Source organism: Pezoporus occidentalis, unplaced genomic scaffold (genome assembly GCF_034315485.1).
Source record: "Pezoporus occidentalis ecotype Australia unplaced genomic scaffold, CSIRO_AGI_Poc_V1 ctg233, whole genome shotgun sequence".
NCBI lineage: Eukaryota > Metazoa > Chordata > Aves > Psittaciformes > Psittacidae > Pezoporus > Pezoporus occidentalis.
Genome location: NW_026914212.1, coordinates 187,449 through 214,361, shown reverse-complemented (window position 1 = coordinate 214,361; position 26,913 = coordinate 187,449). Strand labels below are relative to the sequence as shown.

Sequence of the window (26,913 nt, the reverse complement as noted above, 5' to 3'; positions counted from 1 at the left end):
CATCCTTTTAATCAAATAGTTTCCCACAGTTAAAAAGACAAGGCACATATAATGTGCTTATACACTTAGTTGGCCTAAAGCTTCAAACTCTAGTCTGAGCACTCTTGTGCGAGATTTAATTTATTTTCTTTATTTCTTCAGACAGTTGAGACTTATGAAGAGGGGACACCTGGATGTGCCTGGAAATTACTACTTTCTTTGAGGAGTCAACCAGCTAATTTATGAAGCATGCTGTAAAAGGTAGGGATGAGCTTCTGTTAAACAATTAGGTCAGGACTAATTCCTCAGAGAGGACAGAACTTCCCTTCTTTTATATGACACTTCTCAATGCAGTAAGTGGCTATGTTTAGAAACTAATCCACTCTCCAAATCACACACACTTGATATTCTATTAACTTCCTCAGGGTAAGATTACAGTAGGTAGTATTTTGATCTTGGTATTCTGAATCTCCCAGTGCTGATTGACTGATAGGCTGGGTTTTCCTACACAGAGAAGAATAGAGAAATAATGACTTTTGCCTCTATGAGCTTCTGATATAGGCAGAAGGGTTTTTTTTTCCTGAATAACAAATGTGCAGTACTGGTAAACAGCGATTCATTAATGTCATGTGAAACAATAAAGTAATGTTGATTAGAGACCAAACATAACATCGAATCCAAGTGACTTTAATATGTAATGTAGAATATGGTACCTAAAATATAATACATAAAGCATATGTACATCAGATATGGCACATATGAAAAATAGTTAACAAAATACATTAAACAGCATATAAATGCATGTATTTTAGTTACATAATAAATCATAGATGTACTAAACATTTTATTAATCTGCTACTCAGACTTTTCAGTGTTGCCTGGTTCAGGTTTCTTTCCTATTCTTGAACTTAATAAGTTTGCAAAAACCCTCTTTTTAGGTGTGTATACACACTAGTTATGCAGGTGTGTGTATATATATATATACACACACATATATGTATATATACTGGACTGTACCATGCATGTACATTGTCCATCCAAGAATGCAGCTGGTTTTTATCCTTTTCATAAAGTGGAAGCCAGAATGTGTAACATTGTTCTCTCTTAAATATCCCTCAGTTTACCTGCAACTTTATTGTGCATTCTGTGTGTTTGCTGCAAATGCTGTGACTTACTTAGACAGTGAAATATGGTAAGTGAAGCAACATATTACTGTAGGACTTGTTGCCAAGTTCACATCACTTACATTTGACTGGAGTACCTGAATGCAGTTTTAATACCTTGTTTTTGGAAAGAACACTTACCTGACAGTTCATGTAGGTCTGATATTTCTTCCTACATTTTTCCAGACATTTATACTACTGTGAGCTTATCTTTACTCCAGTTCTGTAAAGTGGTGAGTGAATGATGAATTCTCTCCTTTCAAAGCAGTAAATGGAGTTTTATTAAGGATACTCGGGTACTTGGTCTATGTGCTGGGAGTTCCTAAACCACCTCTGAAGCGCCAGTGAATGCTGCATTAAAAGAAGGAATGCCAAGGATTTATGTCTTTAGCAGAATACAGCTTTTTAAAAATATCTTTCCAGCCATCTAACACCGAAGGGGAATGAGAGTATGTTAGGCTGAAAGCATTCTGAAGAAACTTGTTCTCACAGCTACACACTGCATCAGAAGTTGAATATTCACACGGATTCATGGCTGTCAATGTTGGGCCTGCATAAGAGGAATGAAAGCCAATCTTTCCTGTCTGCCCTTGTTCCTGTGGTTTGTGTCACAATGGAACCACTGCCCTAGAGCCCAGCTTTGAAGTTAGTGAGGAGAGCAGAAGGAGTCCTACAGAAAGAAGCTGTTTGCTTCTCTACATGAAGGGCAGAGAATACAGGAAAAGGAGGTCTGCATATTTTTAATGTAAGCAGCAGCAGGGACTGGGTAGCGCTGAGAGATGTGTAAGACTTAGAGGGAGAAGCACCAGGAGAAAGAGGACCCCAGTTGGGGAGATACGCAATGTTAGAAAATCAGTTGTTGTTCCGTGCTTCTAAGGCAGGAGAAATGATAGTGCCCTTTTGAAAGACTGTCTCCTTTGTTACATGGCAGCAAAGTGACTTTTCTCCTCCTGTTACCTTTCCACCATGGTGTTGGTTACTCAGCCTGAAATCCAGGGAAGAGATGTGCAGTATGCTACAGGATTGAGAAATTCTGTCTCAGCTCCCTTGAAGCTCTGCATACTGTGTTTCAAGAGAACGTTGATGAGTTGAGGGTAGTGAAGGAGGTTAGTGTAGTAATTACAAAAGGAAAGGGATCACTTGTGTGAGGAACAGCTAGTTTTTGTACAGACTCTGTCACTGGAATGTTAAGCCCTGTGTTTATTATTATCTGATTAGGCTGATCTTAGCAGTCCTCAGAGACTTAGTTTTGTGCCATGGAAACTAGCCTTGGGTGCCTATAATCTATATTTTCAGGAGATGTTTGTGGTAAATTGACAGCATTCTGAAAGTCAACTTGTATTGGCAGTCTTGGGGTGTTAGCGAGAGAACCTCTTTGATAATCATAGAGTGTGTGCCATATCTGGGGGATATGATTTCATCTTAGATCATCATAGGCTTGGTGCATTATGCTTTTTTAAAATGCAGATTCTACAGACATCGTTAAAATCCTGACATTGTTTAAATACTGTTGTTATATATTCCTGGCATTATGAATGATTTAAGATAGAAAACAACTTGAGACATCAGAATTCAGGCATCTGATCTAAGGTATTTGTCTGGAAACCTCATATTGTCAATAGAAAGTGTGGAATATTTCTGGAGGGTCTTTCATCAACCTGTGTAGTTACTTACTGCCTTCTCTTTACTATAGACATAGCACAGGCTGTTAACTCAGTGAAAGAAGCTGTATGAGATTAATTCCTCCCTGCTTCAGTGAATTTTAGGAGTAAAGTTAATTCTTCTTTACCAAGGTGTGAGCTCACTGTTGAGTCACGAAGGAATTATTTTCCTCTTGCTTCAGTCCCCAGCCCCATCAGTCCTTCTTCCACTTTTCCCCCCAGTACAGAAAAGCTCAGGGCAAAGATACTATCTTTAAACACTGTCTGAGGCAGGATACTAGATGAGGAGGTTGTTAAGATCTCTTAAACATACTGTGGGCAGATGGAACCATTTGATCATCTGGGTCCATCTAGAAAGCACAGTTCTTGTTTCAGTTTATTCTCAGAGCAGGTCACCAAGATGAGGTTTGATCTGGGTATGAAAATAATCACTGCTCCATTTAACTGGCTCCAAGGGTGCCACAAAACCCCCCAAAAACTGAGTTAACAAAGTATCCCACTGAGTACTCCGAGTCTGGTTTTTAAATTGGTAAAGAAGACTTTGTATAATATGAAGTCAGTTATTATCATGGATATAAACAGCGTATTTTCTCTTCTTTAACACAGAATCAAAGAAGTTATCTTTAGATGGTGATTTTTCAAGTGTTCCTGTTTATCCTATTCGTCATTTCTGCTACATGGTAAATACATGTCTTTGGACAATATAGGGCATACTCTATTATGCTTCCTGATATTTTCATTTCTATGTTTACAAAATACCTTTCCCCAGGCAGTAAATGTAATCTACAGTCCAGAACCTTGTTGCTTTAAGGTGGTTAACAGTTGCCATAAAATATATAAAGCATTTATCTAAAATATAAGAAAAATTAGTACAACAGAAGACAATTTTACCTCTTTATCATAACAACTGCCCAAGTGGATGCTCATTCTGCACATACTTGTGTTTTAATAATAGAGGGGTATTTTCAGTTGTGTGGCACAATGTGTCAGAAATATGCTATCTTTCTTTTTAAACCTCCCTGTCATGGCATGACTTCTTCCAAAATCCTGCTGAAGTTTGGTTTGGTTTAGTTACAACCCATCTGCAAACATGGCTTTGGGGGTGTGTGGTTACAGGGACTCCTAACTTTATTAGTTAGACAGACCAGCATGATTTTCTGTTGCATCTTCTCTTTTGGGATCTTTAGATTGAAATTCTCGTTGATTGATTCTGACACCGGTACATCATGGAACTATGTCAAGCTATATTACACTTGAGGGGGCAGCATCCATATCTAAAAATTGATTCTTCAGTGTTGCACCTGCAATATAAGCAAAAACATCTTAAGTGTTAACATATTTCAGGTTTTTATTTAACAATATATTATTGAAAGACTGAACCAAGGCAAACAATTAAAACCAGAAACAGAAATTGGCTACCACCAGAATGCAACCACCAGATTAGCAATGACATAAGTATTTCCTGTTTTGTTGATACAAAGCAAGTCATGTTTCAGTCACAGAATACTACAGTACTTAGCATCAAAATCCATCTCTTCCTGGAACTCCAGTAAGCATTTTACCCAATGGACATAAAAGGTATTTCCTGCCATAACACACATTGAGAATACTCTGACATAGCAGAGGGTGCAAATGCTGTGTACAGTGTTGCTGTCATGAGCTGTGGCACAAGAAATTAAAGGAGGTGTCACTTCCCCCTCAGCCAGATGCCAGTTTTCACTCTTGGTTTGTCCTGTTTTCGAAGTTCAGGTAACAAGTGCCAATGTAGTTGCACTGTGCCTTTCAAAGCTACATGTGGTGTCTCTTTGTGGAATAGGAAATACACCTTCCATGCTAGTGAGGACAAACAAGTCTCTAGCAATTACTCAGCTTTGTACCATATGCTTTCTACATCAACCTGTAAGTGTGTTTGTACCAGGAGGCTGGTTAAGCTTCTGAATTTTCATGAAAGAAGTAAAGCACTCCTCAGAGCCCTCACCACTCCTAAAAATGTTATATTTTTCATGATTCTTCTCACTGGTGCAGCTCAGTGGTTTCCCAGCCTTTTTTCAGTGGAATCTCAATTTGAGGAACTGAAGGTTGGGATCTGTCATCTGTTCCTTTTGGCTTTAGTGTTGTCCCACCAAATGCAGTTTTCCTATTGCACCCCTACCCACCCCAGATCTCTCAGCCTCGCCTTCCTTTTATGCTCTCCTGTTGCCTTCCCATAATAGCTTTGTCTTGTCTGCTGGATCAGACAGCAGTGACACTAAAACTGAGCAAATAGATTTGTATGGATCAGTCCGTTTCTCTCTGGTGTCATTTATGTGTCCTTTTCCAGGCCTCATCTAAGCAACTTTCTTTGTGGGTTAAAGAAGCCCAGGACTAGGTATCAAATGAGGTAACAGAGGACAGAATAAGCCTACATTTACCCCAGACAGTTTTTGCTAAGGACTTGCCTTAGGTACTCCTAAAAAATAATGTCAGATCAGCTGGATGGCTTTTTTTGGTTTACTGAGACGTAAAAGCTCTTGTAGATGCAATTCAGAATATGGCTTTTGCTGCGCTCTCTGCCAGCTGCTTACATCTGCCCATTGTGAGGGGGAGACAACAGCAGTATGAGTAGGCAGCCAGAGGAAGGCAACCTGCCTGATGAACAGGGGACAGGTTCACCAAAGTCACCTCTGTATCAGCAGGAGCTCACTCTTAACGTGTTCTCAGTGCAAGTTCTTAAGAAAGCAAGTACAATAAGGCCTAGAAATTCAGCTGATAAAAGTCACACCAGAAACAAGAAGAATATTCAAATGTGCTGGTAAGTGGCTTACTTAAGTGAAAACCAGTTATTGCCCTCTTATTATATTTTTTTCCATTTAATGTAAATTGAAATTTAAATTGAAAACAGCTATGTGTTCCTTCAATACTTAAGTGCTTATTTTTACTCAGAAACAGTTACTTAGGGTGTTCTGTATGCAAGCAGTTTGTCATATTCCCTAGGCAGTAGTGTAAATGGCTCTCCAGCTTGTGCTCACATTCAAAGTGGTTGGGAGTAGCGGCATTCCTGTCTGCTGCCCTGACCCAGGCATGCTTCCCAAGCAGGGAGGAGGCCTAATCCTTAGAGAAATTTTGCTTGCTTCCCAAGCACAACTACAGGATAGAGAATGGGTTGAGAGAGAAGGACTTGCTGGTGTTAGTTGATGAGAACCTTAACCCAAAAATATGCATTTGCAGCCCAGAAACCACCCGTCTGCTGAGCTGCATCCCCAGAGTGTGACCAGCAGGTCGAGGGAGGGGATTCTCTCCCTCTGTTGCACTCTGGTGAGACAACTTCCACCCCCTCCCCACCTTGCAGTGCTGCATCCAGCTCTGGGGCCCCCAACACAAGAGAGATGTGGAGCTGTTGGAGCAAGTCCAGAGGAGGCTATGGAGATGCTGCGAGGACTGGAGCAGCTCTGCTTTGGAACCAAGCTGAGAGTGCTGGGCCGGTTGAGCCTGGAGAAGAGAAGGCTCCGGGGAGACGCTATAGCAGTCTTGAATACCTAAAGGTGCTTACAAGAAAGCTGGAGAGGGACTTTCTACAAGGGTCTGTAGGGACAGGACAAGGGGGAATTATTTTAAACTGACAGAGCAGAGAACCCATGGTAGGGATTGTAACTAGATGAGGTTTGAGGTCCCTTTCAACCCAAACCATTCTATGAGAATCCCAAACACAAATACTGCAGCAGTATTTGGAAGGCCAGCTCAGGAATTTATGATAACCATAATCTTATTACAGTTTATTTGTGCTGGAGGCTGTTTTTCCACAGGGTAAAGGTGACTGATGAGCCAGTTTGCTCCCCGCAGCACCATGCAGTGCAGGTCCCAGTGCTGTGGTGCAAGGTCCCCTGTGGGAGGTGAGCTGCAGGACTGCCAGCAAAGCAGTGACACCTTCCACCTTCTGGATCCTGGGAACCTCAGCTCTGCCTGGCCCTGCTGTACCAGCCCCAGGCAGCGGGGTCCTTCCTGCAATGTTTTTACATAGCAGATGTATTTTGTGGTTGGACTTTGTACACTAGGATTGATGAGGCCAGGCCTACTGCACTGAGGAGTTTATCAGGTTGACTCCCACATTGTATGGTTCCTAAGATTTTTTTGCTAGCAAGCACAATTTCTTTGCCATGCTCCAGATCATTCAGGATGCTTGCCAGTAATGAGAGAGTTTTGGCAACTGCAAATCCCCAAGTAATCTGAAAAAAAGTGAAGAAATTTTTCATGTGCCTGGGAAAATGATACGAAAAGCTAATAAATGCGAAGGCCTTCTCAAGCTGTTTGGATTGCCGTGACTTCTTGCTGTTGAATGTACTCTGCTAAGCTCCGAGTGTGCCTGGTCTTTGGAGAGGTGTTTCTGTCAGCTTGTTGAAGTAATGTAGTTTGCAGATCTCTAAAGCCCCATCTGCTGTCAGAAATTGTACCAAAGCCCTGTCACCCTGGTGAAATAAGTGTCATATCCATTTTAGAGTGAAGTCAGTAAGAGACTCGGAGGGTGGTTATGTGCTTATTTAAAATACTAATCAGCATGAGAGTTGATAAGAGGATAGGGAAGTTCTTAATAGCGTGTTCCCTGCTCTGGGCCCTGGGACATGCTGCTTGACAGCCCCAGAGGACAAGGACTGGAAGCAGAACAATGCCTCTGGTAGCCGTGGTGACAAATGTTCACTTCGCAGCTCTTACCTGGTGATTTGAATTGCTATGAACTCAAAACTCTACCTATAATCATGGGCTTCTTGGCCTTCACAAGAATACAGACAGGATTTCAGTAGTAGAGCTTTTATGCGTCCTGTTTACAGCTGTATTCCTTGGCATAGACTGCTGTGTACATTATGGTCTCAGAAAGTTTAAGGCAGAAGGACTTTATTTTACTTGTGCAGATAAATAACTTCATGAAGTGAACTGGAGTGTGTTGTCAGCTGGTGAGCACAAGGTGGCAGAGCAGGAGAACCAATCGGTTGAACAAGAGGGTAGGCCTGGTAGCTGGCTTTTCATGTTGTGACAGTGCCTTGGCAGTGCAGGAGGGCTCTTCAGCCTGTCATCCTCACTGTTAAGTCCAGTTCTTGCTTTGAATGCCTGACTTTAGTATTTTCTAGGCAGCTCAGTCATTGCATCTGCAGATTCCCTCGAATTTGTGGGTGAATATCAGCTCAGCCTTTACTGGTATTATTTATTTAATCAGCTCCCCCTTTATGATGCAGTTTCCATGACATCTCAGCTGTCCCTGCAAATTAAAACTGTGGGATAGCCTCAGTGATATCCTGACTCAATTCCTTCCTTCTAGAAACACATTGGAAGATTTTTCTTGTTTCTGGTGTGACTTTTATCTCTTTTTCATTTATCAGCTGAATTGCTAAGCCTTGTTGTACATGCTTTGGATTTTTTTGTTATTTTTCATCGTATGATTTTATAGAGATTACCTAAGGAACATGTTTTACTCTTTTGTCCTCTGCAGCAGAGCACTGGCCCTTTAAGGCCAGAAGGGATATTTTGCAGGATCAGTTGCTCACGTGTCTAAGGAAATACGATTATAAATATTTGATGTAGCCATGACTAAAGAGAAGGGTGTCTTGGGAGTTATTAATGTCAGGGTCAAGTTAGAATGTAGGGCCCTTAAGGGCCTGGGATGAAGAATCTTGCATTGTAAGGTTTCTCCTTCTCTCATCTGGGATGAAGATATGTCTTTGTTATCAGCCTCAGAATTGGGAGTGATGAGTCAAGTCACTGGGCTAACACAGACTCCCCAAGCTAGGACAAAAGCCTGCTGATTGCAGCTGAAGGGGGATAGGAGGTGGAGATCCTAAATGAAGAGAGTCGGGACTGGAAGCTTAATAACAGCAACCAGTCAAGAGATCAGCAGAGACCTCAATGCTCCCCTACCCTTCCAACTGTCCCATCCCCCCCCGCCCCCCTCCCCCCCAAAAAAGGAAGAAAGCTGAATAATTTAGTTATAACTCAATTTAAGTAGACTTTGGGAAAGGAAAATTGAGGCAGGATTTTTTCAGGAGCTGTTTCTGCCATGAGGGAATGCCCTGAAGCAATCTTTGTCTAGCCTGGCCATTGAATTGCTGTAACCTTGATGCCAAGGTTATTTAATAGCTCTGCTATCAGGCAGAGCTAATTGCTCCCGCTGGTTGTGTAGATTAGAAGTTAGCTGGGAATGTTTCTGATGGCATGGTTTTCAGATGGGAAATACATTACACTTCAAAAGTTTAAATATTCCCTGTGAAAAATCAGTTTTACTGAAACACAAAATAATCCTGCCAGGAAAACAGGAAAAGTGCCTCACTGCCTAGATTTGTCAGTTAGTAGAACAGAATTGATCATAAGCAGCATGTACAAACCAGACAAATAAGCTATCTCAGTGGTCTTTGTCAGAATGAGTTTTAGACAGGGAAGAAATGCAGTGTCTATTCCCTGCCCCTCCTACCTTTATATGCCACTCTAGAGGGCTTAAGAAGACAAAGCAGTGTTTTCTAGGGAGAGCAGGGGTTCCTCCATACTCAAAGTCCAGGACTGTACCACAGATTTGCTATGATGCAGTGATGCACGCATTAGCAAGGTGTAATGTGGCCAGAAGCCACTTGTGTAACAAGCACCAACTTGTCACTCCCAGGGAGTTGAGAAGTTGCACAGTAAAACCTTTTTGTGTTATTAAAAGCTGCATCTGCCTCAAAATGCTGTTCCAGCATAATACACTGCATAACATTATAATACATAATACCTGTGCTAACAAAGCACTTTGAATGTGGACTAGCTTAACCTGCTAGCTCTTCCTTTCCCCAACCTACACAACAGAGAAACCACAGAAACAAAATAAAGACAGAGCTTCTTTAACTATTTCTTGCTGTAGAAACACAGTCATGTAGTATTAATGTGGTCCCTGGTTGTATCTGTCCCCATAATTCAGTGACAAACTGCAGCCACTCTTCCTGGCCTTTAGTAGCTGCATCATGTGTAGTTTACTACTAACCAGTGTTTTTCTCCTTATCATGGTTTAACCTCAGCCAGTAACCTCCTCAGTAATTACATCGATGTGTTATCAACATTGTTCTCAGAATAAAGCCAACAAACAGCACTGTACCAGCTACTAAGAAGAAAAATAGCTCTCCCAGCTGAAATCAGGATGCTCTACCTTGTGACTACATTGTTTCTTTGAATCTTTTCATGTCTGCAGAGCCAGCCTATAAAGATTCAAACCAAAAAGTGAATTAGTAGAACTACACCATGATCATGTGAATAAATGGGATAATCACAATGTGATGAAATAAAGATGAATTCCTACACAATGTATCAGTTCCTTTTTTTTTTCATCACAAGTGACTTGAATAACATCCTTCTAAAATGTTATCTCTGTGAGTAATGGTGTCTCAGCTCTGTTGTGCTTTCCTAAGTACCCAGCTGTCCCTGCAAGTTAAAATATCATCACATGCTCAGTGTACTTGATTACGGGGGCAGGAGCAGGCTGTCAGAATTTGTAATCTCTGATTCCAAACAAAGTTTGCAGTTTTGCAATCTGCAGCTTGTTCCCATCCTCATTGTCTGCTTCACAGTTTATGTTCAACCTCTGAGTCAAGGTCACAGTCTGAAAATCGGTTTTCCATGCCTCCAGTATGCTTTCCTCAACCTTATTTCTTTCCTTATCTGTCTTTATGAAAAAGCTGCTTGCACTGACCTATGTCTGATGCATGGGATGCATTCACATGTGCAAAATCTGTGCCAAATAGAAAGCCTATGATAAAATAGTCTGTAAATAACCCCTTCCCTAGCTATCATGAGCCTTTCAGATTACTCATATTGAATAGTCATTTGAATCTTGTCAGCCCTGCATTGTGTTGCTGTTGATTGAAATGGTAATGAAGGCAATACAGTCTCTCAGATACTTTAGTTTTAAAAAGAAGATATAATTTACAGGCAGATAGCAGTGCTACAGTTGCATCTGGCTCATTGATTGCTAAATACAAGCTGGCTGTGTCTGGATTGAAGTGTATCCTGTGTCATCTCTGTGTTGCGCAGCTGTGGTATTTTTGCTCACTTGCTAAGCTTAGGGTCAGCAAACAAGACGCTAGCAATCACCAGTAAGTAGTCAACTTGTATGTTTGCAAGTAATTTTCCTGAGCCAGGTCCTTTTCTCTTGCTGGGTACAGCCCACTGTCCTACAAGTCATTGCAGTGCTCTTTGACTCAAAATCTTCCCTCTGTTCTCACATCCAGATTGTGTCTGCATGTGGTCTGTTCTGTGCATAAAATCTTTTTATCCATATGAATAAGGCTGCAATTCATGTTCTGTTTATATTACTTCCAAAATACCAAATTTTCCCTTTCCTCTGGCCTTGATAAGCACTGTCTTGCCTGTTCACATTCACTTAGAATACCATGGTATTTTTCTGTCTGGTTATGCTGATTCAAATACCTGTTGCTTTGTGTATTTCCCCTCATCTCTCTTACTCTGTAACATCCATCATTTGGTGATTGACCTCCCTTCCAAGGCTTCTAAAGGCCAATCTCTATCCTGTCAATTGTAGCCTGGTCTACCTAAATATTGATTCTTATTTATGATTAGTCAACAGTAGCAGTCTCCATTGTCTCGTTACATTTCCAAAGAAGGAATGTGATACTTTGTCCTGTGGGGCTTCTTGTGTTTGGAAGTTCATGTCTGAAAGTGTGATTAACATCAGATGACACTTCCATTTCTGATGGCCTGACGGGTACTCTCTCATCTTCCTTGTACTCTTCCGTCTGTCTGTATCTATCTGTGGGTCTTTTCATTGTCATTTCTAGATGTGATTTCCAGCATTTTGGAGTACAGACCCAAAACCTGATCTTTGTTTATAGGTGGGAGAAGGAGGGTAAAGGGGAAGGAAGTCAGACAACTGGGTCTGGAGTATGTGGGCTTGACAGCCACAGAAATTATTACATGATCTTTATTCTTTGATTTGCCTGAATATTGTCTATGGTCAAGTAACCTTGATGCTATAGCTTACAGAGTCCTGCTCATTTTTACCTGTTTATTGTATTTAGAAGGCCAACTGTTGTGATACTGCTTTGCTAGTAAGCAACCATTACATAGATCTATACAAGTTTTTGCTAAGCTCCACTGGACTGGAAATCTGCATGAAGCAGTGATGTGACACACATCACTGTGGATGTGTCACATCAGTGGGGATGATGATGGAACAAGCCTAATTTTCCATCTGGAACAATTCCAAATTTAAAATGAATGCCTGTACTCTCAGGAACAAATGAATTTCACTTCCTTTTATTGAAGAAGGCCAGACAGCAAGAAATAGAGATAGAGAGAAATTGCCAAGAACTATATACAATTTTATTGGCTTCATTTTGAGCCATGATGAAATAAGGCAAATTCTTCACTTTTTCTGTCTTAAAAAATGTGTTGGGTCATGCTGAGTTTTCAGAGAGGTACAAATAAAATGGAATCATTTCCAGTTCAGAACTTCAGCTAACTTGTTGACCCTTCAGCAGATGATTAAGACTGACTGGGGAAGGATTGTTTTATTCCAGGAACACATGGGAAGACGCCCATCTCTGTACCAGAGCCCCTCCATCCAACAGAATGGGAAGATGTGCAAAGATAATAGCAGCTTCTTGATGCCATGCACTGCTTCATGGGCAAGGTCTCAAAGTTCATAGGTTTCTCTAGCGTCACCTTGGAGGAGTTTTCTGTGCCACTCTGGAGGGGAGGTGCTCCCTGTGTGAGCTCAGAGGTTATGGAGCCTTCCTGAAGAGACTTTTTGACATGCTGATCTTTTCTGAAGAACACAACTGTGCTATTAGAGAAAACTACATTCTCAGAGGGGGTTATTAGCAGATAAAAAGCTTTGCTAACAAGTGTATCTGCTGATTCACACATTGAAGGAAGGGTGGACCCTGGAAGCCAGCTATACCTTTGAGGCTTTAAAAACTCTTGTGTTTAAAGAGCAATTCTCTGGAAATGCCTCTCTGGAAGTAAAGCTAAAGAGATCAGATAGACTCCTAGATGCCAGAATTTGTTCCAGGAGGTCCAGGTTTGAAGTTTAGTGGCAGGTAACCAAATTACAGTACCATTGAAACCAGTAGAAGTTTGGCTACGAAGGAAACTGCTGTCATCAGGTCCTGACCTCTGTATACAGTGCTCTGGAGAGGCCATCTCTCAAAGAGTCTGGATTTACTAACAGTAACTGCAGGAGAGGCTGAATCAGGACACATACTGTATTGCATCAGCAGACAAAGCTGGTTGACATTTGGCCAGCATTTCACTAGGTTCTTTTCCAGTCAGGGCTGTGACGGCAGAGCTGGCAGACAAGTCAGACTTTATCTTTTTGCTCTTCAGCAAAGTCAGGCATTGAGGACCCAACCATGCAGTTTTCCTTTACAGTCCTGCCGGCCTAATTTGTTTTGTTGGCCATAGAAATATTTTTGTAGTTAACCTTCCCACACCTGGTAACTGTGTTTCTAACCACAATTCGCGCATTTGACCTCCTAACAAAGAGCCTAAGCATTAAAAATGTATGAGAGCCTGTTTGAGGGGGCAGCTGAATGGCTGCATTAGCGCTGAAGCTGAATTATTGATAGAAAGGGTGATTTTTACTTTCTTTTTAGCTATTGAATAATAGATTAAAAGCTGCACAATAAGAATATTTTCATTACTCTCATAAATTGCTTGTTCAGTTAAGAAGAGTGAGGAGAACAAATGAAAAGTGCCCTGGGGTGTAAAACACATTAGACTTAAAATTTTTATATTCTAGAGTATTTATTCATTTTGGACATACCTTCCAACAAATGTTTTGAATTAACAGAATAAGGGATGTTTTGTATAATTTAGGAAATTGGAATATACTTTGTGTTCATTGAATGTAACTATCAGTGATATTTACGGATAGAGAAGAACCGATACGTTCCATATTAGCTGTATAATGCTACCCCAAATAAAAAGTGGTATTTGACAGTTGTCATTGCCAGACTGACTAATACTGCGTCTTTATAATCGCTGTTATTTCATCCCTCAGTCTTCCTACGTGTGGTAAGCCACACTGAGATGTCACCATCTGTGTAGCCCTAGAGAAATAATGAGTTTTTTTTGATTTTGCTTTTCCTGTTTAGTTTGGTTGCAGTAAAAATAATGTCTATTCAATCTTTTCAGGGATTTAATAATCGGTTTGGCTTTATACACTGCCTTAGTCTATCCAATCTCCTGGCTCGTTATAAATGTCCCCCCAAGAATCTTGTTGCAGATTTCTGTTCATCAACAAAGAGCATTCTTAAGGAAGCTACTACATGTGTAGGTTTCCCTGAATTTTGAATAGACAGTTGCTTCTGCATTTCCACTTTTGCTCCTCTCCTGTGCAGCTGGATGATGCTGACTTTGAGCTGGGCATCTCCTTTTCTATCAGCTTTGAAAATGCACAGGCTCAGCAAGTATCTGGTAGGCTGACCAGACAGCTTTGTACTTATATCCCTTTGGCAACAATTTAGGAAGAAAGAGCAACTTTACTTTAACTGAAGTTATTCAAGTTCATTTATTAGAGCCTCTGTGTAAAAGTGGGACTTCCAAAATGGTGCGTTTCCATTCTTCTGTTGGTAATTTGTGAGCCAAAGAACCAAAAGTAACACAGCTATCAGTATTGCTTCATGTAAGTATCTCAAAATGACAGGTTTTAGTAATGTTAAGTTTTAATTTAGAACTCACTCAAATCTCTGGAAAAATCTTCATGGATTTGCAACAGTCTCTGCAGTGTCTGTTGATGAGAGGCGTTCTATTTAATACAGTAAATTGAGATTAGATTTATGCACAATTGTACCTTTCAGTAGCCACATTGACTTGTCTCTTTGTACACCCCTAGCTGATACAGAACAAGCAATATCAGTGCACTTCTCAATACAACCTTCGCAATGACAGTCTTCAACTACCCAGCTTCAATCCCATCCCCACCATTTTCAAATCATGAGCTCTCAAAAAGGATGGGAGGATTTGGTAAATTCTGTGATGCTTAAGACCGTCTGGTTAAGAAGAGAAAGGAGCCAGTCTGAGCTCATTGTGAGTAGGCTGCTGAGTGACTATCTGAGGGTAAAATAGAAGTATGTACCACTGACCTACTTAGTGCTGAAAGTCTCTCTATTCCATTATTGATGAGCTGGTCTACTTAATGCCTTCCTTGTTGCCTGCAGTTAGTTCAATGGCAGATGATTTCAACTGTTCCTTCATTTCTGGACTAATGTAATTAGAATTTCCCTGGTTTATAGCCTGATAGTGGGACCCAGTGGAATATGTACAGCTGAAATCTATAGGCTGAGTCAGAATTTTGGATCCTCTTTTCAAATCTATATTTAGGCACACAAGACTGTAAATTTTCGTCTGCGTGATCTCATAAAGGAAAAGGTCTTACGCTTCGAGCTTGCAGTTTATCACTGATCCAGTTTGGTAGGGTGATTCTAAAAGACAGTTTCTGAACAGCAGGATTCTAAAGTACTGGCATTGTATTTTTGGCTTTTATATTGTTAGGCGAACTCCAGCAATAGATCATGATTTTCTGTGTTAAAGAACCTGAATTATCTTCTGAGAACATAAAAAGGCACATGGTGATCCCAATAAAACTAAGATTTTATTCTAAGAATTTGATTTTTTTTTTTGTATGTATTTTAAAAATCTATTTTCAAAACTTGCTTTTAGGTTCAGTATCTGTTGTGCAGATAACTAGAAAGATAGAGTTACACCTTAACGTGTGTGACTGCCTTTATATTGCTGAAGGAGGCAATTTTAATTTTGGAAGCTAACTTCTTTTATAACTGTCAGGGATGGGAATCTGATAAATGTAGCTGTCAGCCTTGCGTGGTGTGGGGGAGAAGGGAGAAGGAAGTCTTCCTGTGCTAACTTTAGGAGCGTTCCTGATGTGAAACCAGCAATTGGTCTGGACTGTAGTAAGATCTTGAAGTTTTATGACCCTGTTATTTAGAACTGACTTTATGGGGAGTTTGACTTAGCAGCCTCTTAGAAAAACAGGAAGGAAGAGCAATGAGTCAGTCCAGGACATGTCTTGGTAAACACCTCAGGGTAGGCAAAAGGCAAATGCCCAAATTATTTCCTTTGGGCTTTGTAACTCTAAGTTCCTGCCAGATTGAATAGCTTGCATTGCCAGTGATGGGGTACGAGAGATCACAAGGACTATGAGCTGTGGGGCAGATTTTATGTTGAGAGATGAGCTCATTTCCCTTCCTCTTAAAGGGAAATGAGCATCTCCTACAGATTCCTGTAGAGTGCCAGAGAAGTTAAGCCATCCTTGGCTTTTCTACTGTTTGAATACCTCAATTTAAGTTAGACATTCTGCAAACCCTTCTCTGGTTTAACATACTACTTCTCACACGCTTCACTTTTTTTCCTAATGCAAAACATTAAACATGCCATCTCTGTGTGCTAACAGTTATTACCAGGAGCCTGGTAGAATGAGCCACAGTTGTTGAATCCAGGCAGGTCTGCTTGGGTAGTGATGGAAAACATGCAAGGTGCTACTAGTGTTACTAGATCTGCTTGAAAAGCAAGCTTAAGCCAGAGGTGAATTAAAAGATGGAACCACAAGTGCAGCTGAGTTACCTGCAGTTCCACTCAGGCTGTGCCCAGCACTCCACTGAATGGTAAAGACAGTATTTCCATTTCATCTTTCCATTCCTTTTTCAGTCATTGATGTAGGCTGCTCTGCTGCTGTCTTGTTTCAGATCCTATAGAGTAGCTCTGCCAACTGGAAATTTGCCAATATGACTGTGAGACCCAGAAATGTTGCCAATGTCTGATAATACTGTGGGATGTTTTTTCTTGGCCATCCAGGTATTCCCTTTCCATACAGGCAGTCTTTTGAGAGAGTATTGGTTGGTTTATATTTTTCCCTAATATTGGACTGATCTTTAGCATTGCTCAGTAGGTGGGAGTTTGGCCTATTACCAGTAAAAACTTTAAATGTGGAGACCTGTATGAAGAGAGATCAAACAGTGGTCACAGTAAAGCGGAACTGAGGAAGCAGATGTAACACTGCTGCCCATTAAATAAGCCACTTCAGAAATTTCTCATTTTCAGTTAAGGTTGGGGAAATTACTAGTTCTGCTAATCAAAGGAAAGGAAATTTGAAAGCATACCTAAAAAAAATGGCAAATTGTTCTAAGACAAGATTTTATCTGTTATCTTCCCTGTACTGTAATATGGGAATTGCACAAGTGGAAAAGTGAAGACAGCCTAAAGTTATAGCAATGAACCATTCTGATTTTTTGGATGAATGCACGTATTTTTATTCTCACTGAGATGGATTTTTCAGGTATGCCCCTAAAACATAAAGAAATACCTGTGTGGCAATTAATAACTTAGTAGAAATCTTTGCAATAGATTCTGCTGCTCTGGATATTTATGTTACTGTAGACGTATTTGTATGTAAAAAATCAGAAATCTCCTGTCTGAAAGCATAGTTCTTCAATAGCAAGGTTTTAAATCTTCAGTCAATAACAGGCCATTAATTGATGAAAGAATTTTTTTCCTGGGTGCTGAAGAAAGCTCTATTTATGGTAGGATTTCACTCAACTATGAAATGGTTTGTATTGGGCCATTACTCACCATTGTACTGTGTTCACTTTAAATTTTTATGCCTTTAATTCTAACACTAAGTAGATTGCTGTGTGACACGATGAGTGATAAGTTGCCATTAGGGGAATTTTATTGATTTCTGTTCTCTGGATGATTGCCGTATGACGTTCTCATTAGATAACAGAACACTGGCTATAGATTTGCAGAGCTGATTAAATATAACCTCAGTGCCTGCAGGTCAGGCTAAGGGTGAGGTGCTATCTCTGCTTTGAGGCAAAGACACATATAGTTAAGAGGAGTGCAGATGCACCAGCAGCAGCAGCAGAGGGTCTGCAAGTTCCTTACTGGAAGACTTTCCTGAGAGTCCTGCAGTTTAGTGTCCAGAAAAGATAGAGGGAAGTGAATAAGGAGCTGTTCTCTCTGCAATCTTGTTACTGGGGCAGCACATGGAGTTAATGCTGCTTCTAGTAATGTTATCTTCATGCCTGCATCTCTTCCCCTCCTGCAGAATGAAATTGGTGCTGAGAAAGGTGAAAGAGGCAGAAGACGCAGGGCAGTAGCACAGAAATGTGAAGAGGTTTAGATGATGTAAGAAGATTTGGCACCACATCCTAATGGAGAGTGCTCAAGGTCTACAGTTGCAAAAAGGCAATTCTTTCTTTTAAAAAGACTGGTTTTACTGAACTGATTTGTTACAGACCCATGGGGAAGCCAGTCCAAACCATATTTAGGAATCCTGTCTTTTCTTTCACTGGACAATAGTTTGGTGCCATAGAGTTGCAAATAAATTCCTCTATTCTAAATACACATTGTCCCAATTTCTATAAACTTTAAATACCTTTTGACAGGATTTTTCAAAAGCTTCATGAGTAATTAAATAATATAAGAAGGTCAGTGATAATTTACTAAACCACTAGTTCTTGTAACTCAACATTAGGAGGTGGCAGTTCATTACTAACAATGCTACTGTTGTCTAAGTCCTAGGCAAAGAACCAGGAAACATTTCCCAGCTAATTGGAAGCTACATGAAGCATTCATTCTTTTAACACATGTAGCATCCCATCAGAAATCACAGTGTCTAACAGTGCATTTATTAATAGAACTGGCCTCAAGGACTAAATAATTTGGCTGATTTGAGCCTTGTGATTCTCAGGACAAGGTCTGTGCCCACTTTATCCCAGACATGCTAGCGAGAAGACCCTATGAGATGGCTGGGCAGTGAAGCAGATAGTGAAAAGGGGATGTGCAAGGAAGGTCAGGGCCTGTGCACTGTAGGGAACAGCACTTTTCAGCAAATCATAGAATCAACCACGTTGGGAAAGACCTTTAAGATCATCCAGTCCAACCCTTACCCCAGCACTGCCACGGCCATCACTAACCCATGGCGCTAAGGGCCTTGTCTACACAGTGTGTTAACACTTCCAGGGACGGTGACTCCAGCACTGCCCTGGGCAGCCTGTTCCAGTGCCTGAGCAGCCTTTGGGGAAGGAATTGTTCCTCATTTCCATCTATAACTCCCCTGGTGCAGCTTGAGGCCAGGGGACTTGCAGTTTCAGTTAATGATCCAGGATCTGTGGGCTATTACTCAGAATGTGGATTAAACTTATTGTGCACACAGGTGCCTTGCAGTGGGAATGTGTGGGAATGTGCTCTGTGTGATGTTGTGCTCACATAGAATGTAGGTTTGTCTGGGTTTCTTAGCTGCTAAAGCAGGCCAGGCCAGATGGAAACTCTTCAGTGCAAAAAATATTTGATCCTACTACAGTGCCTTTGCAAGAGCCCCTATTAGCTATGGTTTACTATCCAGGTCTTCCTAGTGCACTGAAATGCCAAAATAATGGAGAGCTGCCAGAACTTGGAAAAAACCTCTGCCTCACAGGAACGCAGAAACAAATGTGTTAGCTGGGGAGGACCAACTGTCTTGCACACTGCCTGTGTATTTTGGGCTTATGCAGGAAAGAAATACGCAATCTTGGAAATATAACGAAAGAAGTGCCTATAGGAGAGCTAAATTGTGCTGCTTAGGTTGTTGCTAATGTTTCATTTGTAGGTTTCCCATATACCAGTACTTCGTAAAAATGTTCATGGCCATTTTAAGATTAAACAGGTTGCAACATTCCTTTAACTTCCTTCCTCAGCTTCAGCTCAGCTACAGCAACTGTAGCTTGGTGCAGGCAGTCTGGCCACCACCTCCACATTGGAATCACATCAGTGGCTTACTGAATTGCCAAAAGGGCCATCTGGTATACAACATTCCTGCCCTAGCCAAGTGGTTCTGGCTTGCTGGGGATTGTTTTCCTCCATTTTTGATTGCTCATCACTGACTTGCTAGGTTCTTGGTACGGATGAAGAGTAACCCAGCTGTTCTGTTATGGTTGTCCCCTGTCCATGCCCCCAGGCCTTTCCTGTATGGCGGTAATAAAGTTTGTAGGTTCAACCTGCACTCCTAAAGGAGACTGGTTGTACATTGCAAGAATTTATCTCTAAACCTTCAAGTGTATAACTAGGGTAAATATTTGTTGTTAACTTTCAGCATAAAGATTTTTGTTTGCTAGATGCAAAATCATAATTACAGTCTATATCCAGTCATATCATTTATGTCCATTCATATGAATGGCCTCATTTTCCATTCCTTTTGCTAGAATGTAAGGTATAATGTTAGATAAAGAAATGTATAAACTGGTTGGGAGTTTGGGGAGGGGGTGTTGGTTGTTTGTTGGTTTGTTCTTGCCAGCACTGTCTGACAGTGTGGGCAACTTGGAAGTTCATTCATCTATCTGTAGATGATTCATCTATCTGTAGAGAAGTCAAAACACAGCTAAGGTCACTCTGCTACTTGTAATTAGGCCAATCGTATTTAGTATCCAATAACAGTTATAGACTTCTTCATTTTTTTTTTCTTTGGCAAATGAAGGAACACAGCATACCTTCTGGCATAGGTAGAGTATATAGTATAGCTATATTTATGCTATCACATTTCAGGTCAGGGGAGAATCCTCCCCTGCTGGTCTTTGGAGATACAATGCAGCTCAGTGCAGCATGGTTCACATGAGCCATCGCATTATGGGGATTAGTGAAATTGATTTTCTGAGGAAATCCCACTGGTATTAAGAGCAGTATCCTATCAGTTTAAATCAGTCAAAATTCCTATTGGTGTTTGCTGGCTGTTAGGCTGAAAATGAACTATAGGATTTGGCTTTGCAAAAATACTGCTTCCCTAAAATGCAGTTAAGGCATAGAGAGGAGCAGCAGAATGGGAATGGTGTTACAGTAGGCAACAGTGACTGGTAAGGGGTAGGACCAAGCTAGAAAGAAGCAGCTCTTATTGTAAGGTTACTAGAAAAGCAGAACCTTCCTTTTCTGATCATGAAATCCAGACTTTTTGGAGGCCTCTGAAGTACACTGCAGAGCATCAGTTTGTAGTTTGGGGTTCTGAAATTACTAGTGGTCTGTAAGATGTTAGAACATGACTGGTAGAACAATTGGGACAATAAAGAGAAAAAGCTCAGGGGGACCTTTTAACAGTCTTCCAGTTCCTAAAGGGGTCCTACAAGAAACCTGGAGAGAGACTTCTGACTACTTGACCAAACCACCATGGGTTAAGGGCATTACAGTTTCTGTATACACTGATGGGTAGACTATCTTTAATATGAAATGTGTAAGGTACAGAGGTAAAGGGAGCAATAGAAAGAATTGTTGCTATTAAGTTTCTGTGCATATGTTTATCACTATAAAATCTCATAAAGCCTTCAGATTTCTATCATTTGCATCATACAGCCCTCAATCAGCAACAAATGTCCTTTTTTAAATGGACCTCATCCATTCTAAATTTGTGTTTCATGGACTGCACTCAATTCTACAGTGTCGCTGTCATCTTTAATAAGCACAGAAGGGAAAACTAATATGCCTTTCTGTAACAGAAAAATTATTTATTAGCTTTATTACATGATTTTTAAGTAAACAGCTTTTGAGCTGCATTGGAGCCTTCCAATATCTGAAGGGGACTACAAGGATGCTGGAGAAGGACTCTTCATCAGGGACTGAGGAATAAGACAAGGGGTAGTGGGTTTAAACTTACACAGGGGAAGTTCAAATTAGATATAAGGAAGGTGTTCCTTACTGTGAGGGTGGTGAGGCACTGGCACAGGTTGCCCAAAGAAGTAGTAAATGCTCCATCCTTGGCAGTGTTCAAGGCCAGGTTGAGCAACCTGGTCTAGTGCGAGGCATTCCTGCCCATGGCAGTGGGTTGGAACTGGGTGATTTTAAGGTCCCTTCCAACCCAAACCAATCTATCATTCTATAATTAGGTGTTCTGAAATCTTACAGATGATCATTGAAAAGTACTTTTGAGACCTCAGATGATTCAAGCACTATCTTGTTATTGATTGAAGCTTTAAGAAATATAGCCTAAAAAAGCCTTAAATTGCAACCCTGCTGTTTCTTGGCATCTCTTTGCTACCTCACTAGCAAGCTGTTTCCCAGTACATAAGCCCTCTTGGAAACTGACATAACCAACCTTGCCCTGATCAGGTAAACTCACTGTAAAAACATTCAGTTGTTTCTCAGGAAGCTGTTAACATGGGGCTTTTGGAAGATGTATTTTGTAGGGGGTTAGGCCACCATCTGCATTATGAACAGGTTTCAGGGAGTTGGTTGCTATAGCAACAGTCTACTTAAAGCATATTTCAGAGCAAAACCCAACTTTCCTTTAAGGGTGGGTAAAGGAAGGGAGATTTTGCTGGTATTTATCCAAGAGCCACAAATTGCAGCATCCTCTATTTAAATTACACAGACGGAAGAGCTGCTCCTTCCCCTCAGTGTTTTTCCTGCCGCTGAGAAGCCCCATTTGATGTTTGTGTAAAATAGCACCTTTCCTTATTTCAGAAATGCAGCTGCACCAGGGTTAATTAAGGCTAACACCCAATCACGTATTTCCTGAAAGTGCAGCTGAAAACAGAGGGCACAGTCTTCTGGAAAAGCTGGAAGTGTGAAAATTTCTGATGCAGTGTTTTTCCCAGCTGTCTCCTGCTGTAAATAAGGCTCCCTCCCCATCCTTACCAAAGTCAGAAGGAATTTGTTTTGTGACTGATTTCTCTGCAATCATCTCCCTGGTTGCATAGCACAGCCCAGAAGGCACCTTGGCTTGATTTTTTTTTTTTTTCCCCTTTCTTGTTCATAATTTGAAAAACATAACAAAGGGGTGAAGGGGGCACAAAAATCGTTAATCCTGAATGATTAATCCTGTGAACATCATGAGATTTAACAAGGCCAAGTGCAAGGTCCTGCACCTGGGTGGAGGCAGACCCAAGCACAAAGACTGGACAGAGAATGGACTAAGAGCAGCCCTGAGGAGAAGGACTTGGGGGTGTTGGTTGACGAGAAGCTCCCCATGACCCAGCTTCAGTGTGCGCTTGAGTCCAGAAACCTCCCATGTCCTCGGCTGCATCCCCAGAGTGTGAGCAGCAGGTCAAGGGAGGGGATTCTCCCCCATCTGCTGCACTCTGGGGAGACCCCCCCTGCAGTCCTGATCCAGCTCTGGGGGCAACAGCACAAGAGGGACATGGAGCTGAGGGAGCGAGACCAGAGGAGGCCACGGAGATGCTGTGAGGGCTGGAGCAGCTCTGCTCTGGAGCCAGGCTGAGAGACCTGGGCTGGTTCAGCCTGGAGAAGAGAAGGGTCCTGAAGGGGAGACCTTAAAGCAGCTACCAGTGCCTAAAGGGGCAGATAAGAAACCCGGAGAGGGGCTTTGGGCACGGGCCTGTAGTGACAGGACAAGGGGGGTGGCTTTAACCTGACAGAGGGGAGACTGAGATGAGACAGTAGGCAGAAATTCTTCCCTGCAAGGGTGCTGAGGCGCTGGCACAGGGTGCCCAGAGAAGCTGTGGCTGCCCCATCCCTGGCAGTGTTCAGGGCCATGTTGGACAGGGCTTGGAGCAACCTGCTCTAGTGGAAGGTGTCCCTGCCCGTGGCAGAGGTTGGAACTGGATGGGCTTTAGGGACCCTTCCAAGCCAAACCAGTGTGTTATTCTATTCTTGAGCTGAGGTTCTACTTTGCATTCAGCGTCGCTATGATTGTACTCCAGACTGGGCAAGATTGTCTCTTGCTTAAATGAAGCCAGCTCTGTTAACCGGATACTAGTCTTTTCACTTTCCCCTTCTTCCCACTCTTATGCCTTCCTGCCCATCAGAGTAAAACAGAAGTGAAGCAGGTTTTCTCCAGAATGGTAACAACTGATTCATCCTTTCATTTAAACAAGTGGGGTGATATTTGGCCCAATCTCATGCAGTTAATAAAAAAGTTTCTATAGCCAAAACCTGACTTGCGATTTTGTAATTCTCAGGCAAGACACTAAGCCTGTGAGTAAGCAGTTCATTTGTTTCCATTCTGCCTTGACTTCTCCCTATTTCTCATACAAAGGCCCTGTGTTTGCTTCCTGTGTCCTCTCCCTCCACCCATGCTGCTGTCCACAGAAACTGTTTTCCATTTTCTTCTTTCCCACCATTGCTTATCCCCCTGAAAATCTCAAACTCAAGCCTAAGGAGACTGGGAGCCAGCTTCTACTTTCAGGGTTAAATCTGGGAATTTTTCCCCTGGCTTCACATTTATGCTGGTGCAATGACAATGACAATTTAGCTTTCTGTACTCAACAGGGGAAAACTAGAGTCCTGATAAGAATGTTTCCATGGAAACCATCTTACTGCAATCGATGGTAAAGCAGCAAATCAATCTCTCCAGTTTTAAAATGAAACACATTTAACAACATTATAGTGCATCTGCCATTTAAGAGATCATCTGTGCTGATAGCTGTGTTGAAAAACCTTTCTCTAGCAAATAAGCTGGCAAGAACGTTTCTTACTCCTGACAGCATTCTGATTTTGGGGAGTAAGCATTGATGACAAAGTTCCATGAAGACAGTATGGTGAAACAGCCAAGTCCAGAAGCAACAGTGTTTAATGAAGGATAAAATAGTTTAATCTAACATTTACCCCACATATCTGGGCACATGGTGGCTAGCACTCAAATATATTAGCAGAGGCAGTGGCCTCTCTTGCACCATATGTGACAAACAGGATGTTTGTACTCTGATGCACTTGTACGAACAGGAGCCACATGTGTACGTGCATGTGTGTGGCTGGTGGGCTGTCAGATGAGATTTCAATAGCTGGTTCAGTGCAGGATGGATCTAGGCAACTCTCATTATAAAGGTGCATGTTTCAGAGCCAGAGGCATCTCCAGTGCAGAAAATGTGCTGGCTGTCTCTGCAATTCATTGGGTTTACATTTCATCATGTGAGACTTAAAGATGACCTCTTTGCTATGCTGTGGAAGGAGCATGGAAATGGATGGATTTCTTACCCCAGGCTTTGAATGTATTACTGTACTGTTTCCCTGCTGTGTGCAGAGGGATTCTGCCTTTATTTTGTTTACCTATTAAGGCATCTTTCTGTCCATTTCAAGAAATAATGCCATAGTTTATCAGACAATTGTCCATAAGCAGATGAGGCTCCATTTTGCTTTTCCTTTTTAGAAAATAGATATTGCAGCCTGCTTCCTTATACCTGGCAGATGGAGAAGTATCTCTCTGGGAGAAATCCAACCTTACTTAAGACAAAAGGAATGAAGCTGAACCAAGAGGAAATAAAAAGCATTACAGAAATTGCCTTGGCTGCAAGTAGCCCTTCATTTGGTGAGGATCAGATACACATTCCTCTGTCACTTTGCAGTATCTAGGCTGTATTTTCATAGAGTCATAGAAAAGTTAGGGTTGAAAGGACCTTAAGATTATCTAGTTCCAACCTGCCTGCCATGCTTTTGCTTCTGAATCTCAGTTCCTTAATAACAGCAATCACATATGCCATACTGTCTTCTTTTATCTACAGCTGCCCTAGCCATTATGGCAATCCCTCTTTGACTGACAGTTATCTGTTTTTTTCTGACCTGAGGGCAAGCTTATTGCAATTCATTCCTTTTAGTGCTATCACTGAAACACATCCAGAAGCTTCAACTGGTACATCATATGGCTGTTCTGCATTTGAATGAAGTGAGCGCATATTATCAGGAGCACACTTTACTCTGCCACAGCTACCAGTTAATGGAAGATGCACTTCAAATTCCTTTAAGTGGTAGAAATGGCTCAGTGGTCTGAAATGCTGTTGTTTGCACAGAGTGCTTTGTTCTACCTGTGTCCAGTTGCTATGACTTGCAGTGTTGTGTGTTTGTTTGGTCAGTTCCAGAGATTTTAACAGTCAGGAAAAGACATCCCAATGCACTGCTCTAGGACAGTGTTCCCTTGTTGACAATGATGTTTCCTACTAGAAAATATTCAGTTGAAAAGCACAGTTTTCTGCAGCTTGGTTTCTGCTGGTCCACAAATATATAAATCTAGGAGTCCTCCCCATATTCGGGGGATGGACTGCATTTGCTTCCTAAGTCCCAGCCTTTTAATAGCGTAGCATGAAAATTATGCCTTCCATTGCACTTCCTACAGGTAATTTCCATGTTCTACACAACTCTTCTGTATCCTCATGTAAGGATGCTATTTGCCAGTGGGGTTCCTTTACCATCAGGGTTCAAATTGCTGGTAAGCTCAGATATGAGGCCTTTGCAAATTTCTCCCTAACATGCCAGGGAAGGGAGAAACGGAAAAGGAGCTGGGACTGGCATTTCTTGTATCATTCTTCATCACAGTTGTGTGTCTGTATTCAGGAGAGTAGAGAAGCCCTGGAGACCAGACATAGCTCAGGGGAGCCCCGTACACTGGTTGGAGCAGAGAGGATCAGCTCATTTGTTACTGTGGTTACTGGGACATGCAGGGATGGGGTGACAAAACCTAGAGATTTTAATGGGTTCTGATATCAGCTTTTCCTCTGCCTTGTAATGAATGGGAAGAAAGTTGATCTTCCCAGCCCCTCCAGGTCAGGCCTGGGAGTCCATGGGAGGAGCAGGGGCCGCACTGGAGCTGCTTATGCAGCATTTGCTCTGAGGAAAAAAGCAGAACCTGCCTCTGGATCTGCCATTTCTCTCACAGCTCCTGAGTTTTTTCACAGTGAATCTGGGAGCGTTCTTCACATGTAAGCTCTTGGGTTTGCACGGTCATGTCCAGTGTAGGAGTGCTTCTCAGTGCTGTCTGTCTCCACGGATTTGGAGGTAAAACCATGTTTATCTATTGACTCTCTTACAGTACCACCCCCGTGATTAAGGAAAAGATCTTGAGTCACCTTCCAAAAGACGTAGATTTCCGGCAAACCTGTAGGCCATCTGTCACTGTGGGCAGGCAAGAAGAAACTGGGTAGGGAAACTCAGTCACATGGCAGTGTTTATATCTGTCACCACAGCCATTTCATTTAACCGGTTTAAATGCATTTTAATTATTTTCTAGGAAATTGTAAAAAGCAGCAAGCCTGTAGTGAACTGATTCCTGGAAAGGAGACCATTCCTCAAAGTCACTTTATGAGTATACATGTTCCATCTATATTATAAAATAGAGAAACCTCTATTGAATATCAGCAGATCCGTTTTGGAAAAACTTTAATTACCTTCTCTCTGGG

At 41.6% G+C, this 26,913-nt stretch overlaps 2 protein-coding genes and 1 long non-coding RNA gene across 3 annotated transcripts in view; 1 reads left to right on the top strand and 2 right to left on the bottom strand.

The window, feature by feature from the left end:
* Positions 1–26,913, bottom strand: part of PLEKHB2 (pleckstrin homology domain containing B2) — a 469,993-nt gene that overhangs the window by 279,389 nt on the left and 163,691 nt on the right. The gene's annotated exons all lie outside the window — the stretch shown is intronic.
* LOC134165201 (uncharacterized) lies at positions 149–26,836 on the top strand. Its single transcript, XR_009965429.1, has 3 exons — positions 149–240; positions 26,547–26,654; positions 26,745–26,836. It is a non-coding gene; the product is annotated as an uncharacterized LOC134165201 (long non-coding RNA).
* The window catches only part of AMER3 (APC membrane recruitment protein 3), a 36,538-nt gene continuing 11,996 nt past the window's right edge, over positions 2,372–26,913 (bottom strand). The window contains exon 3 of the mRNA XM_062621736.1: positions 2,372–4,104. The gene's annotated coding sequence lies outside the window, so the exon portion shown is untranslated. The remainder of the gene's footprint in view (positions 4,105–26,913) is intronic.